Raw genomic sequence first — 15,531 nt, 5'->3', positions numbered from 1 at the left:
CGAGTTCTTTTCCCATTGACTTCACAATCTAAACGCCAGTCTAATGGGTAATACCTCATAAACAAACGGATCCATGGCGACAATGTGCGACTCCAATGATAGCCTTCCCATGATCTAAAGCCACATATGGGTCTCAGTCAGTGCGGTATCTTGCTTTCGCGACATTATATATGTTCCTCGGTTTAATGTTTGAGGGTGAAAACCAGTCGAGAACCTTCAAAGAATAAAAGTCACATAGCTATACCGTTAGATGCTCTCTTTGTCCTATGAAAATATAGCCGGCCAGAGTGGCCGATCGGTTCTAGGCGCTACAGTCTGGAACCGCGCGAACGCCACGGTCGCAGGTTCGAATCCCGCCTCGGGCATGGATGTATGTGATGTCCTTAGGTTAGTTAGGTTTAAGTAGTTCTAAGTTCTAGGGGACTGATGACCTCAGAAGTTAAGTCCTATAGTGCTCAGAGCCATCTGAACCATTTTTGAAAATATAATAGTGTTTGTGACATCATCCACCTTTGTAGCAAGGAACACTGACACACAAAAATGTGACGATGCTCCACCGGGATGAAGGTGATTCGAGTACCATGCGGTCGTAATATACGTAAAATCGGGTGGTCTTTATTGCCACAGTTCCCAGCAGTGTCCTGGATTTATTCTCTCTATAGTGTCTCACAGAATTACTTTATATTGCATATCCGACGGTTACCCGTCCGTCTGATGCAGACGATAAGGCCAGCGCCCTATTGTACTGCACCAGCCGATTAAGATATTTGCTGAATCTGAGATCCATCCTCCACTCTCCTTTAATTTCTATCATCGCTCATCTCAAGATACGTAAGTTTCCCCACAGTACAGTCATTCACACCACTAAATTCTGATGTCCTGTTAGCATCTGATTAACAGTTCATTGGCAAGTATCTGATTCAATTCACATCTTTAAATTCTCAAAGTCAATACAAAGTAGCGATATGAAGTGGATGGAACACGTTAGATCTGTAATAGGTAAAGCGGATTCTGGAAAGTGTAATGCATCTGTAAACGAAATCCCACACAGGACGCTACTTCAGTCATATTTAGAGTATTATTCCAGCATTTGGATGGGCATGATGGACGATACCGAAAGACTTTCGAGATCCGATGCGGTGGTCTTCACTGCACAACGTAGATCTTACGAAAACGTGACTGCGATGCTGGAGGAAGTTAGATGGAAGCTGATGTTGCTCTCGGCAACTCCTGCTGGGTAAAATTAGAGAACCAGCGTCCAGCTGCTACTGACGTACATCTTCCGTACAGATCTTGAAAGAGTTATAATAGATGCATGTAGAGTGCCATTTGTGCTTCACTCAATATTGAATGGAATACAAGAAAATGCTGATACAGACACAAAGTGCCCTCTAGCATGCACTGTTCATTGTATTGCAGAGTATATTTGTAGATGTCTCATGTTTCTGAAAACGAATACATATAAATATAACATAAAAATTCAAATGTATCAAATGGCTCTGAGTACTATGGGACTAAACATCTGAAGTCCTCAGTCCCCTAGAACTTAGACCTACTTAAACCTAACTAACCTAAGGACATCACACACATCCATGCCCGAGGCAGGATTCGAACCTGCGACCGTAGCGGTCGCGCGGTTCCAGACTGAAGCGCCTAGAACCGCTCGGCCACTCCGGCCGGCAAATATAACATAAATGAACGTTATTCCACAGATGAGTTACATGAGAAGGAAAAAAATGATCTTGGCTAGAAAAAAGGAGGTGGTGTTAGAATACGGTGTGCTATCATCTGGAGGTCAAAGTGCCAAATCGTAGTCGGCAATGCACGTCGATAGCTCAGACGTTAGCGAGGTCTTGCTACAGTCCACAATGATGAATCAGTGGCGCTCCTGATGACCACCCCTCCTGTCTGCGGCGCCCTAGTACCAAGGTCAATATAGATCTGAGCTAGGAAAAGCTCTGCCCAGTTTGTGAGCTCAGCTTCAGCTGTCAGCATCGTCATCTAAGACCAACTAGTAGTTGAAGTCTCAGTGGAACGTGTAGTTCAGTTAATACGGAATGTTGTACTTCAAGAGCATCAAGTGATGCTTTCATAGTCAATGACAGTTGCAAATATTCTATGCTGTCGTGTGACAGAGAACTGTCGCTAGTTACGTAAATCTTTTCATTCATTCACGTAATAAAGAGGACTAATATTTCATATATTATACTTACAGAGATTCGCCTCTTAGAGCAATCAAAGAACGCACAGTTGTGCCCAGACGATTGTAATTTAATCTGGGCACAAGATACAGTATATTCTGAATACGCCTCTTGTTTCAAGAGCAGCGTCTTCCTTCGCTGCGACTGAAATAAAGAGGAACCGGATGTTTTATTGTGGATCCCCTTTAAGGGCTGTATCGCAGTCAGCACACAAAACGTGAGCAGCCGCCGCGCGGGGGTAGACGCGTGTTCTGAGGCGCCTTACCACGGTCCGAGCGGCTCCCCCCGTCGGAGGTTCGAGTCCTCCCTCGGGCATGGGTGTGTGTGTTGTCCATACTGTAAGTTACTTTAAGTTAGATTCAGTAGTGTGTAGGCTTAGGGACCGATGACCTCTGCAGTTTGGTCCCATAAGACCTTACCAAAAATTTCCAAATTTGTGAACAGCGCCGGCATGAGTGGCCGAGCGGTTCTAGGCGCTTCAGTCTGGAACCACGCGACCGCTACGGCCGCAGGTTCGAATCCTGCCTCGGCCATGGATGTGTGTGATGTCCTCAGTTTTAAGTAGTTCTAAGTTCTAGGGGACTGGTGACCTCAGAAGTTAAGTCCCATAGTGCTCAGAGCCATTGAACTATTTTTGTGAGCAGCGGTTGTAAGAAATTCATGAGAAATAAGTTGCTGAACAATCAAATTCCAAATGTGTTTCGTAGGTGACATGTCGGGTGAACATTTAGGCAGTAGTATCTTCAAAGATAGCTTGCTCAAACATCGCCACATGTGGGCAAGTAGAATCCTGATGAAATGCGGGGTTAGTTGCCTGGAACAGGGCAATACATCTGCCTCAAAACCATGCATAATATAGAGGCTGCTTATAGAGACTTAGCAAGCTGCCTTAGGGAACACAGAGATTGTTTTGTAAATAAAATTCTTTTTATTACTGTTTTGAACCTCACATTGTGTGACCTGAGGCTCAAAAATAAATAAAATAAATAACTAGGGACCGAAATCACCTCAGATCTATTGGCGCTCCAAACCAACGCCATTGGTAGGGGCCGCGAAGCTTAAGCCGGCGGCACACGGACCGTGCTGTCGAACGTAACGTTAAGTGTGCCAAGTTCAACGTGCTGCTGAACGCTTAGGAATGATGCGACTTGAGCATACGGCACGTGGGCCCCAACGTGGTATACGCGATCGCAACGCACTCCAGCGGCAGTTGAGGGATGTTTCTAGTTCGTAAATCACACTGTTTACTCAACGGGCGCGCGTAAAATTCCTACGTTAGCTCTATTAAAACGCACATTTCCTCCATCGTCCACAGAAAGGAAAGTACCATGTCCAATCAATAAGGACAGAGACATATAAAAGTTCCATTACAAACAGTGCGGTACAAATTTGGAATACTTCTCCGCATAAGATAAACATTGTTTAATCATTCCCACATTTTAGTAAAACCCCAAGGTCAGTCTTACTTAATCACCGATCCTAACCAGTAGCAGGATCCTTGCAACATGTGAATTACGAAGCGTAGAAGAAAAAATGGCTCTGAGCACTATGGGACTTAACAGCTGGGGTCATCAGTCCCCTAGAACTTAGAACTACTTAACCCTAACTAACCTAAGGGCATCACATACGTCCATGCTCAAGGCAGGATTCGAACCTGCGACCGTAGCAGTCGCGCGGTTCCGAGCTGAGCGCCTAGAACCGCTCGGCCACCGCGGCCGACAGCGTAGAAGAGAAAGGAACAAAACATCTTTATACAAATAGCGCAAGCTGTCCTGTAGATTAAGCAAATCGAACAGTCATCCCTCAAAAAAAGGTAAACTTATATTTACATAACATCAACTATTATAGTATGTACTTATATTAAACTAATAATAAAGTATCAGAACCTAATAAAAACTAGAATGTAAGATAAAAAAAGTTTGGAAGAGGCAAGACACGAACTACCGCCCCAACAGATAACTTCGTACAGGACAGAGACGCTAAACCAACACCACATCCCTTGCATCAAATCATATTATGTTACGCCTTTCTGAAAACTTTAATCGTAGATTGAAATTTAATTAAAACAAATTGTACCAAGAACAATGCGTTTTGGGTGGGTCTTCAGTGTGTCGCTGCCTACAAATAGCCTACTCTCATAATACGCAAGTTACAATAATTCTTTTGCCACGAATGTGATGTTTCTCATTACTTTATTGGAACGAATAACACAGTTAACAACGGGTGTTCCAGTGATTCTCAATATGCTGGTGCTCAGAAGCGGCTTATATACATACAGGCTTGAAATCAATGCCAATATGGCACTGAAGGGAGACGTGTGACGTAGGTGGTGTTGTGCCATCTCATTGGTCAACGCTCAGACGCACGCTCTGAATATCTGACATGCCAGATATTGCTCTGCACGTTCGGAAAGACTCCCGAACGTGCTATTCCACGCTATGACGTCAGAAACTCGGCACGCTCAACGCTCAACGTTCGGATGCACGGTCCGTGTGCCGACGGCTTTAGGCTCCACAGCATCACTTCCAAGAAAGCCATATTTGTCCGAGTGTGTGCTGTTAGTGATTCCAGTTTGAGGCGCAAGCTGTGTCTGAACACCGAACAAGTCCTCATTCACGGCTTATCGAGAACACGAACGAACACTGAAAACGATCATTGGGAGTATTATTTATAAAAAAATGGTTCAAATGGCTCTGAGAACTATGAGACTTAACTTCTGAGGTCATCAGTCCCCTAGAACTTAGAATTACTTGAACCTAACTAACCTAAGGACATCACAGACTTCCATGCCCGAGGCAGGATTCGAACCTGCGACCGTAGCGGTCTCGCGGTTCCAGACTGTAGCGCCTAGAACCGCACGGCCACTCCGGCCGGCTATTGTTTATAATTAATGATATTCATAGGTAAGCAATCAGTACGTTTCACATGTCTCAGATAGAGCCAGAGGAGATAAAAGTACAGTTGTACAAATGTTTGAGGGCGAAAAGAACAGAACGTTCTCACTGCCCGATCTGAACAATCAAAGAATGAAAATCACATTTAATGCCAATAGTTACACTGAAAGGAAGGAATATTGTGTGTTTCAGATGTAACACCAGTTTTTCGTGGCTGTTGTAGTAAGAGTTCGGTTTTGAGTAAAATATTGCAAATAAATATTTTTATAGTTTTGAATATACGTAGATTTTAAAGCTTTTTGAAAATTGTTGGTACCAGATCTTCAAGAAATATACGTACCAAAATCAGTGAAATTTCTTTGATAATTACAACCGCTGTTTAAATCCATTGCAAACTGGTGACGTTATTTGCACTCCTAACCGCATCATTAAATTCCTCCTAGAAGTCAGTCTTCAATGCCACTGTGTACACTTATTGAGGTAAATTTCAGAGCTCCTTTTCTACATAGCTGTACGGTTCCACTGCCGACAACTGACGACCTGTCAATATGACCTACAGCCTAATCGGTCTGTCGTGTTCATTCTGCAAAATTACCCGTGTTACAATTAGAAGATGCTCCTTTGGCTACAATAATGGGAATCTTTTCTCATCACGATGGAGCCCTTGTGCCTTTTGAATGTGGATTATACGCTCATTAGACCTCATATTTGCCGAAACATTGTATTAACATTGGTAATGACATTCAACAGCAACGAAAGTCTGTAAGTCTGTAATTTTAGCATATGGGAAACATTGATATGTGTCTTCATATAGTACGGGAGACGATAGACTAATTCGTAGTTCGCGTTGTTGTTTTGTTAAGACAATTGCAAGAAGACTGCGGCAGAACTGAATGTAACGCTGCCATGCTAACACTGTTTTGCACATATGATTTTCATCATAAACATATTTTAATAATTTAAATGAGTATATAAGAGAGGAAACTCATTGGGATCTTCATTTGTCATGCTATGACTCCTCCAAGCATTTACAATTCGTAATTCATTCGATACTACAACACCAAATGACAACAGTGAAGAGTTGAAAGGATGCAACAGAAAAGTTCACAGTTAACTGCGAGTAATGTGATCGTTTCAGAATGACTTCAGCAACAATATTTTCAGAATTATTTACTAATGTAAAATAAGACTTTATAAAGAAATCGTATAGTCACAAAATTTTCTTTTTTACACTTTACCATACGCCGGTTAGTTTTATCGATTTATTATTCATTCCTAAAAAATTACCTTTTGGGTATGTTAGGCCACAGTGCAACCCTCTTAACTAAAATTATTTCCTTGGTGTTTCGTTACACATAATCCTTCTGTCCTCAGCTTGTTTTTTACTAATGTTGTTTGCAGTCATATTACTTGACTAAATAATTATACATACCTCAAAATACTACAAGAATATCAAGAAGCTTCCTGAGGCGTAGCTTTTCAGGTATTTTAAGATAATTGCTCGTTACTCCTTGTGATTATACAACAGGTGGACGCAGTTTTTGTAGAAATATAAATTAAGGCAAAACGATGGAGACTGAAGATACTGTGGGCCACAGAAGGCGGATATTAAGCGTCTATTATCCTTCCGTTGAAATCCATGGGACATTTCTAAAACATGTCGGACTTTTTCCGACACAAAACAGCGCCTGAAGGTACACACTCAAATCCTTAATTACTTTTCATTCATTACTCGTACAAAATTAATTTAAAGATAATTAGAGGTCCGTTAGTCATCAAGCGCTTTTATAGAAAGCACTAAACGCAAAGTTCACACAACACAAAAAACTTAATGGATCCGAGCGAACGTCTGTAGCACCTGGTAACGTTATTTCCCCAGAAATATTACAGATTTCTCTTAATCTTCCATTCCTTAACGGAAAAAGCCTCCTCAGGAACTGCAGTAGTAGGGGCAAGCGAGATCTTCATTGAAGAAACAGTCTAAACAACAGCCAAGAATCAATTCCTCGACTATCTCAACATTGTAGTCTGTGTTCGATGTTAATGGGCTTCCTTCTCGATCAGCGTTACCCATGTCTTTGTGACCTACGTCAAATTATTTGCATCATTCCACGACGGCTGGACGAGACATTACATTAGTAGGGAGGCGAAGTATATACTTGCGCAGGGTGCGGCAGATAGGCAACGTGTCCTACATGATATATGACTCTAATGTAAACAGACCGCACCATTTCCCCCTTCGCTTCTTTCCCATTAAATCACTTGTGATTTTATGCAGTAATTTATTTAACCCAAAATTATGACGATAGATGTTATAGTATTAGGTGTTGATATTTATTTAGGATTTCTTTTATTACCCAATTGATAAGCCTTATTGCTACCAAGATGGCTGCCACTCCTATATATGTCACCTTTACCTTTATCACTGTAATTTAATGCGGATTATCTGTCACAATCAATACATAGCTGCCACTATATTTACATCATTCTTACCTCAATGCCTATTACTAATGACACAAAATGCCCGTTAGACTTTTTCTAGGATATCGTTAAGTTAATTAGTATAATTTATGACACCATATGATGTCACAATCAAACTTTGCTGCCTAGCAGAGGTGTCTCACTGTGACATTACGATGGATTTGTAAACGCAATGGGAAATTAAAAGAATCCAAAAAATGTCTGTAGAAATGTTTCTTCACACCTGTATCCATGTCTACATAAAAATTTGAATGTTCGTTTGTTCCGAATTTTATGCCTCAGAAAGTTCTTCACCAGTTGCTTTGAAATTTTGACTCAATATTTCATTCCAGTGCACATATGATTTTATAGGCCATATAATGTATAAATATATAAGTAATAATTATAGTGTAAAATCGATAAAAATGTTAACGGTCGTTTTTACAAAATCGTAAATCTCCCATAGCTCCTCACCAATTACTTCGAAATTTTGACGCATTGTTTCATTCAAATATGTACACATTTTATATTCCTACTGGAGTGCCGTATTGTGTGTGCCTACATATACATACAGTACAGAGCGTTTCTATAACAGCGTGCAAAAATGTAACAGGACATAGAGAATGCTCCACTGAATAATTTTAGATAGGGAATCTGCGGTCGGAGAGGTCCGCATAAGGAGATATGGAAGTAAAATTGTCTACTGCTTTGTCTAGCGTTACTGTTTTCCAGCCTATCTACAATTAACATGCGTACAAGTTTACACGTACAGTGCTGTTTACTTACACGTACATTCCTTATTTCTTGCAAGGAAATGAGGACGACGGGCCTTATTACCAGAAAGCCATGACGCAGGTTTTGTTTACTTTACATAAGGTGGCTCTGTTGTATTGTACTTACATTGTCCCATGACAGAACGTGCTATGAATCAACGACAGACTCTTTCATTACTCAGTGCTATTCAGAGACGTACAGTGCTATACGATGGAGCAGTATCTGTACAGTATTTCCGGGTCGCTGGGCTGGAAGAGGAGGTCCTATTCCATGGCCTGCGAGGTCACTTGACCTAAAACCTTGTGTATGATACCCCAGTGGATACGGTGATGAAATTAGTTGCCAGAATTGTAGCTGTCGGTAATGTGATTCGAAACACACCAGGATTATTTGTCAGCGTGCGTCAGAATCTTGTTCGCCGATATCTTGCTTGCATTGAGGTTGGTGGCTTTTGGTTTCAGAACATTTGGTAAGATAAAATACCAATGATACATTCATTGTGTCAGTGATGGTATCTGCAGTTAAGTAATGTAAATAAAAAAGTACACAGTAATGTGATTTTATTCCTGTTATCTCCTTAAACTGGCTTCTTCGACACCGGGTTCCCTACCTCAAATTGTTCAGTGGAGCATCCTCTATGTCCTGTTAAATTTTGCACGCCCTTACAAAAACATACTGTATGAAATAGCTGACGTAATAAGAATACCGTAAGAAAGATTACGGCCTATTTTCCATGAAATATTACAGAGCTTTGCGTCAGGTTTACGGAAAAGTGAATTTATGAACCATGTTTGGATCCCTTCGAAAAGGATCGTACTCAGATTCTTTGCAACAGATTTTGTTAACCATTCAACTCCGAAAGAATCAGCAGTCAAAGTATTCAGTAGAAGCCAATTGCCATGATAAGAAAAAACAGTATAATTTGCTAGTTCCTTCCTAGGTAACGAAGGGGTTTTTGTTGATTACCTTGCAAAGAGCAAAAAAATAACTGAACTCTTCTTTATTATATGTTTTTCAGAAGCCTGATTGCAATAAAAGTATCAACCGACAAAGCTGCATTGAAAATGGGAAAAATGTGGGGTTCAAGTAAGAAATGTATGACATCCTCCTAATTTATTACATTTGACACAGTCTTTCCATTCCCAGGATGAAACAAATTTGGCTGTAAGGTGCTTTGGTTCCATTGAAAAGATTGTGAAAACTGTATAAAAAGTATTCTTCAGTACGATTGTACTTCACGGATGAACTCCGCTCTACGGAAAAACGTTCGACGCAGGCGTTGATTTAAAAAGGCTGTATTTCATCAAGAAAGTGCGTTTTTACCCATGAGAAACAAGCTTTCGCTGCCAGCTTGAGAAATTTTCGTCTTTCTTCTAAGCTGAGGACATACTGTAAAGCTGATGTGACGCGCCGTGCTATTACTGGACCACTTCCCCAGGGTCCGTGTGTGGCGTCGACAGCCACTCAGTTGTGCTGCCGCTCACATATTTACAGAAGCTTTCGTTGCAGCCAAGTGGGCGCCAGCTACGTTGCTTGCAGTGCGTCTCCTTCAAATGTCTACTTTTCATCCTCTTCAGTCGTTACCTCCAAGACCACAAAGAACCTCGCCTGATTTGAAATACTGCGTGCTCTTCAGGCCTTTATTAATATGGCGTAAGCGACGTTGTTCAATACATACCAACGTATTTTATGTTGTACTATATCTTTTTTTCTGTGTCTTTACATCCATCTTCAGCAGTAGTCTGAAAGGTACCGTACAGTGTGCGGTGCAGAATACATAGTTTACCAGAATTATTTTCCTTCTACTGTTCCATTCATAGAAGACGGTTGTCGGTAGCTCTCTACGTAAGTCCGAATACCTACAGTGTTATCGTCATAGTCATTACGCGACTAGCTTGTTGGCTGAGACAATAAGCATCTTAACTCATACTGCATAGTTGGTTCTCGAAATTGGTAGAGTAATTTTCTGTTCCATGCACACAGTGAACGCATCATCGTAGTCAGTATATTAACACCATAGGAGTACAAGTTTATAAGCCTACTACTTCTGTAGATCACAAAGGGTTCGAAAGAACGTACAATAAAATAAAGTAAATAATTCAGCTCGTTAAGGGAGATATACATTTAACTCTGATGGGGGATTGAAATTCGGCAGTAGGAAAAGGAAAAGAAGGAAAAGTAATAAGTGAACACGGATTGGTTCAAAGGAATGAAAGGGGGGCCGCTTGCTAGAATTTTGCATAGAACACGATTTATTCATCGCTTACGCTTGATTTAATAACCATGAAAGATGATGTACAATTCGTAAGTGCAAGCTCAATTGCACCGATGGTTTCTAATGGCAACATCGACGAGATACTTTGTATCAGTTTGGTCCATATAATTTTGAACATGGCCAAGAGCCGAAAAGCGTTAAGATAATAGTAAATTATTTATCGTCCAGACAAACATATAATTAAGTTATATACTTGGTATATCTAAAAAGTTCGGTGAATGCTATCAGATAACAAACAAAACCGAACATACAAACAATAGTTCTTTGTGGCCCTTTAAAATAGTTGCCACCCGCTGCAACACACTTTTGATAACGTTCGTACAGCTTGTGGAAACTATCAGCAAAGGCCTCCTGTGGAATCGATCGCAGAACGGCTGTCACACGATGTTTGATGACATTCATGTCCCCACAACATTCACCTTTCATGCCCGCCTTCAAGCGGGGAAACAGGAAGAAGTCCGCAGGAACCAGGTCAGGGGAGTCCGGAGGCTGTTCAAGAAAAGGCGCACACGGATCGCGCCGTGTGCAGGGGCGTTGTCATGGAGAAGCATCCATTTTCCAGTCCCGTGCAACTCTGACCAAATCCGACAGATACGCTGCAGCAAACGGTTCAAAACGGACTGGTAAAATGCAGCATTAATGGTTTGACCTTGTAGATGATGCCGTTGTTGTCGAAGAAGACGATCAACAGTGTTTCCACCTCGGATTTTTGCAGGCGGCTTTTTCTTGGCGGGGAAGACTGTGAACACCGTGACACCGATTGCCGTTTTGATTCCGGATAGAACTGGTAGCACCAGATCTCATCTCACGTGATGATGGTGTTCAGAAGCAATGGATCCCGGTCCCACATGGAAATGAAATCACCGGAAGTTTCCATCCGTTTTGCTTTCTGCTCGTCTGTGAGCTTGTGTGTCACATATCGGGAGCAGATCTTCCGATACCAAAATCATCGCGGGCGATGGCGTGCACCGTGTCCTTTCTAATGCCCAATTCCTTCGCAATCAGTGTGAGAGTACATCGCCGATCTTGTGCCAGCATTTGTCCTACTTTCTCGATCTTTCCTGGGGTTCTGCTTGTGGATGGCCGACCTGAACGTGGCTCATCCTCAGTTATTTTCTTCCCTTCACGAAAGCGTTTAAACCATTCGTAAACACATTTTCCGCTCACGGCTTCCCTCCCGTACACCTGCACCAACATTCCGTGTGTCTCCGTTGCAGTCTTCCCCAATTGGTAGCAGAACTTGATGTTCACTCGTTGCTCCATTGCGCTGTGAGACTTCTGACACTGACTACGTTCAGCTGGTCTCAGTCTGCTTACACATGCAGTGCATGTCGTGTATCGATTCTCCTCAAGTCCCTGAAGACCCATGCGCATGCACGCACACATGCGCCAAGTTGTCGTTCAGATATGACACCATTCGCCGAACATTTTAGACACACCACGTATGTACAGTTATTAGCGGTGCATCTCATTTGGCGTTATTGCAATATATTCCTTTGAAAGGTGAAAGGAATACATGGAAGGGTTGTACAAAGGAAGGAAACTGGAAGGCAGTATTATAGGAAGGGAACAGGAAGCAGACGAAGATGAGATAGGGAAATGATACTGCGTGAAGAATTTGATAGAGCACTGAAAAACCTAAGTTGAAATGGCGGTATTCCCTCAGAATGAGATCATTGAGGGAACCAAACAAGACAAATATATAACACCTGGTATTAAACTTAGCGGCGACAGGTGAAATACCCTCAGAATTCTAGATTAATGTTCAGTCTATATTCAAAAGACGGCAAGTGTTGATAGATCTTGTTGAAATGAAATAACTGAACATATATCAAATCCACTAACGAATGGTCCGTACTACTACGACCACATGTCATAGCTGCCTGGTGTCCTCCCGTCTGTTGGTGGGCGTCTGTCACAGTGCGACAAACACTCAGCGTTAAAACAGTCCATTGTCGACGCTCACCTAGCATTTGTCGACGATAGCCTCTATGTTACCATTTATACAAGGATGTGGTAAATCATTTGATTTGAAAATGACTGTAGATGTTCTGACAATTATTGTGGGAGGCGTAGTCATCTGTGCTTTACTGTGTACACAGAATATAATAATGGATGTAACACGTGACCTACTGCTTCGAAATCTGAGAATGTACTGGACGTATACAGTTGAAATAGCAGCCTCACTGCTACATTTTGTAATGGATCGTGTAACTATAGCTATTTTCTTGAGTATCGTAACTTGGTTCAAATGTCTCTGAGCACTATGGGACTCAACTTCTCAGGTCATCAGTCCCCTAGAACTTAGAACTACTTAAACCTAACTAACCTAAGGACATCACACACATCCATGCCCGAGGCAGGATTCGAACCTGCTACCGTAGCGAGTATCTTAACTACCTCCTTGTTTTATCGGTAATAGTCTGTTAACAACTTTAATCACATGTTCGGGTTAATTCTTATTTGTGAGCGTACCAGAAAAATCTGGTAAGTAAGTTTTTCCGTCAGGGGCTCTACGTGTGAACACCTTACGTTTTTATCAAACATGGATACCGGACGATCACAGTACGTGTTATGCAACATGGGCCACACCCTCGTGGGAATACTGGCGTCGTTTAGCTCCACTGTGGATTGGTAGTTCAGTAAGGTCATTGCTTCACCTGATTTAGCAAGCATACGGAAGTGTCAGAAAAACTTGTAAGCGACTAAGTAACTAACTAGGTCTTAGCGCACGTAAAACACTATAGCAAAACAATGTCCTGGCCTAAAACAAAATAAATCATATCAAATACATTTCCTTAAGCTACACGATAAAGGTAGTGGGAGACGAGTTTGAGGACAGACTTGTTCTGCGTGTAACCTTGTTTTATTTCTGGTTGTGCTGAGGGCGTGTGAAATAGTGTTGTTTATATTATTACGGATAATTGGGGAAAAAGGATGTGATTCATGGCCGGCATGTCGTCTGCTTCTCTTAGAAAGTTTTAAGAACAACATTCGAACTAAAACGTTCCGAGCAGACAAATATTTCTTTTAGACCAGCATAGAATGAATACATATGTAAGGTATGCCGAAAGATTTTGAATTTTACAATGTGAAGTGATGTATAATAGGTTGGTCATGAACTGTTGCACATCATGTCTCTGTTCCTCGTTAGCTGAATCTCTGCGCTGGAAAATTCTTCAAGCGTGAGGATGTGAGCCACCATCTGAAGCTCAAGCATCCCCGTGATACGGTGACTTATCGACCTTGCTGTTTAATAGTTGATGAGCTCCATTAGACCGCTCCCTCAGCGCGCTGCAGGAAGTGACGGTGTCAGTCCTCGTTCAGTGCAGTGCAGACGTCAGTCAAGAGGAGGAATGGAAACGAAACGGCGTTGATAAAAGTCTCTTAAAAATTGTAGCTAGTGGGCACTGAGGCAGCAGTACTGTGTCGGAAGGCGCAGTCGTCCGCCGCCGGTGGGCGGAGGTCCGCTGGTGAGGAGACGTGGCAGTAAAACTGGGTGAGTGACAGGGCGGCGACGCAGACACGCTCTCCATTGGCTTTTTGTCGATTCTGGTGCGTCAACACTGAGCTCGCTGCCCGCCGCGCCTCAGACTGGTTCTCATCGCCAACTGCCTTTCAACACAATAATTTCTAATGGGAAAACTGCGATATCCAGTAGCGTATTTGAAAGATTAATGGCATTAAATGAGATCTTGTTTGTGCTCATCCACGATTTCTTATTATTCCCGGGCATGATATATAGGGGATTACACGTATTGTGGGTCGCAAGCCCTCTAGTATCTCACTTTAGTTTTATTTAGAAGTACTTAGGACATTTCTGCTAGGAAGAAATTGTAGCTATAATATTTTAACTTTCACTATGCCCTAGTCAACTAGAACGCCAGGTAGAAACTTCGTGAAATGTTTATCGTGATGCTTGACGCCTCCTGCGTCAGGAAGGAAAATTAAGGTTTATCTTCCTGTCGACGACGACGTCATTAGAGACGGGGTACAAGCTCGGGTCGACCCCAGATACGGAGGCGGTCTCAGAATACCGACATGATGTTTGTGGACCTAGTTAATGCTTTACAATGAAAGTTGGATCTTGTTGTTAGAACTCCCAAACAGAAAGAGAACAAAGTACTTAGGCTATTCTGTGACATTTAGTCTCTGCGTAAGCTAAGTGAAAGTATAGGAAGAACAAAATTAATAAGAAAAAATCTGGGTTGAAAAGAACTAACGGAGTTTTGCCGTTTACAGCTACTCGCTAAACTTTGTTCTGACTACAACATGAATTTGCAAAACGTACATACACATTTTCTTTTATTCAGTTTTCTCGTCACAGAGCCATTAGCTGCAGAGGCGTTATGGCACCTCTGTTGAAAGCTCTGACGTTTCTGATGCCCCTGAAATCGTCCGGAAATCACTGTGTCTCCGTGAATTGCAGAGCACGTGTCCTGGCCGGTTCGTCCTCACCCGAGAGTGATTGGTGGATAGTGGTGGGTTCGCGTAGCTCTGTGCGGAAGACAAGTATGCGACCTAGTCTCACGGCTATCCCTTTATGTCTAAGCAAAAGTTATGAGATGATACCCAGAACTGATAACAAATCTGAGACAGCACAGAATGCCTCATCAGATGGTTCAAATGACTCTGAGTACTATGGGACTTAACATCTGAGGTAATCAGTCCCCTAGAACTTAGAACTAATTAAACCTAACTAACCTAAGGACATCACACACACCTATGCCCGAGGCAGGATTCGATACTGCGACCGTAGCAGTCGGACTGAAGCGCCTATAACCGCTCTGCCACAGCGGCCGTCCTCATCAGATGCAGGTTTTACTTTCAAGTCCGAACAAACACAGAGGGCTAGTATGTTGGTCATTGTAAACACCACTGTTAGGAGGGTGATGGAAGCCTTCAGGGAAATAGTAGGCGGGTCGAG

This window comes from Schistocerca serialis, chromosome 3 (assembly GCF_023864345.2).
Source record: "Schistocerca serialis cubense isolate TAMUIC-IGC-003099 chromosome 3, iqSchSeri2.2, whole genome shotgun sequence".
Taxonomy (NCBI): domain Eukaryota; kingdom Metazoa; phylum Arthropoda; class Insecta; order Orthoptera; family Acrididae; genus Schistocerca; species Schistocerca serialis.
Note: the sequence above shows the minus strand (reverse complement) of the source record.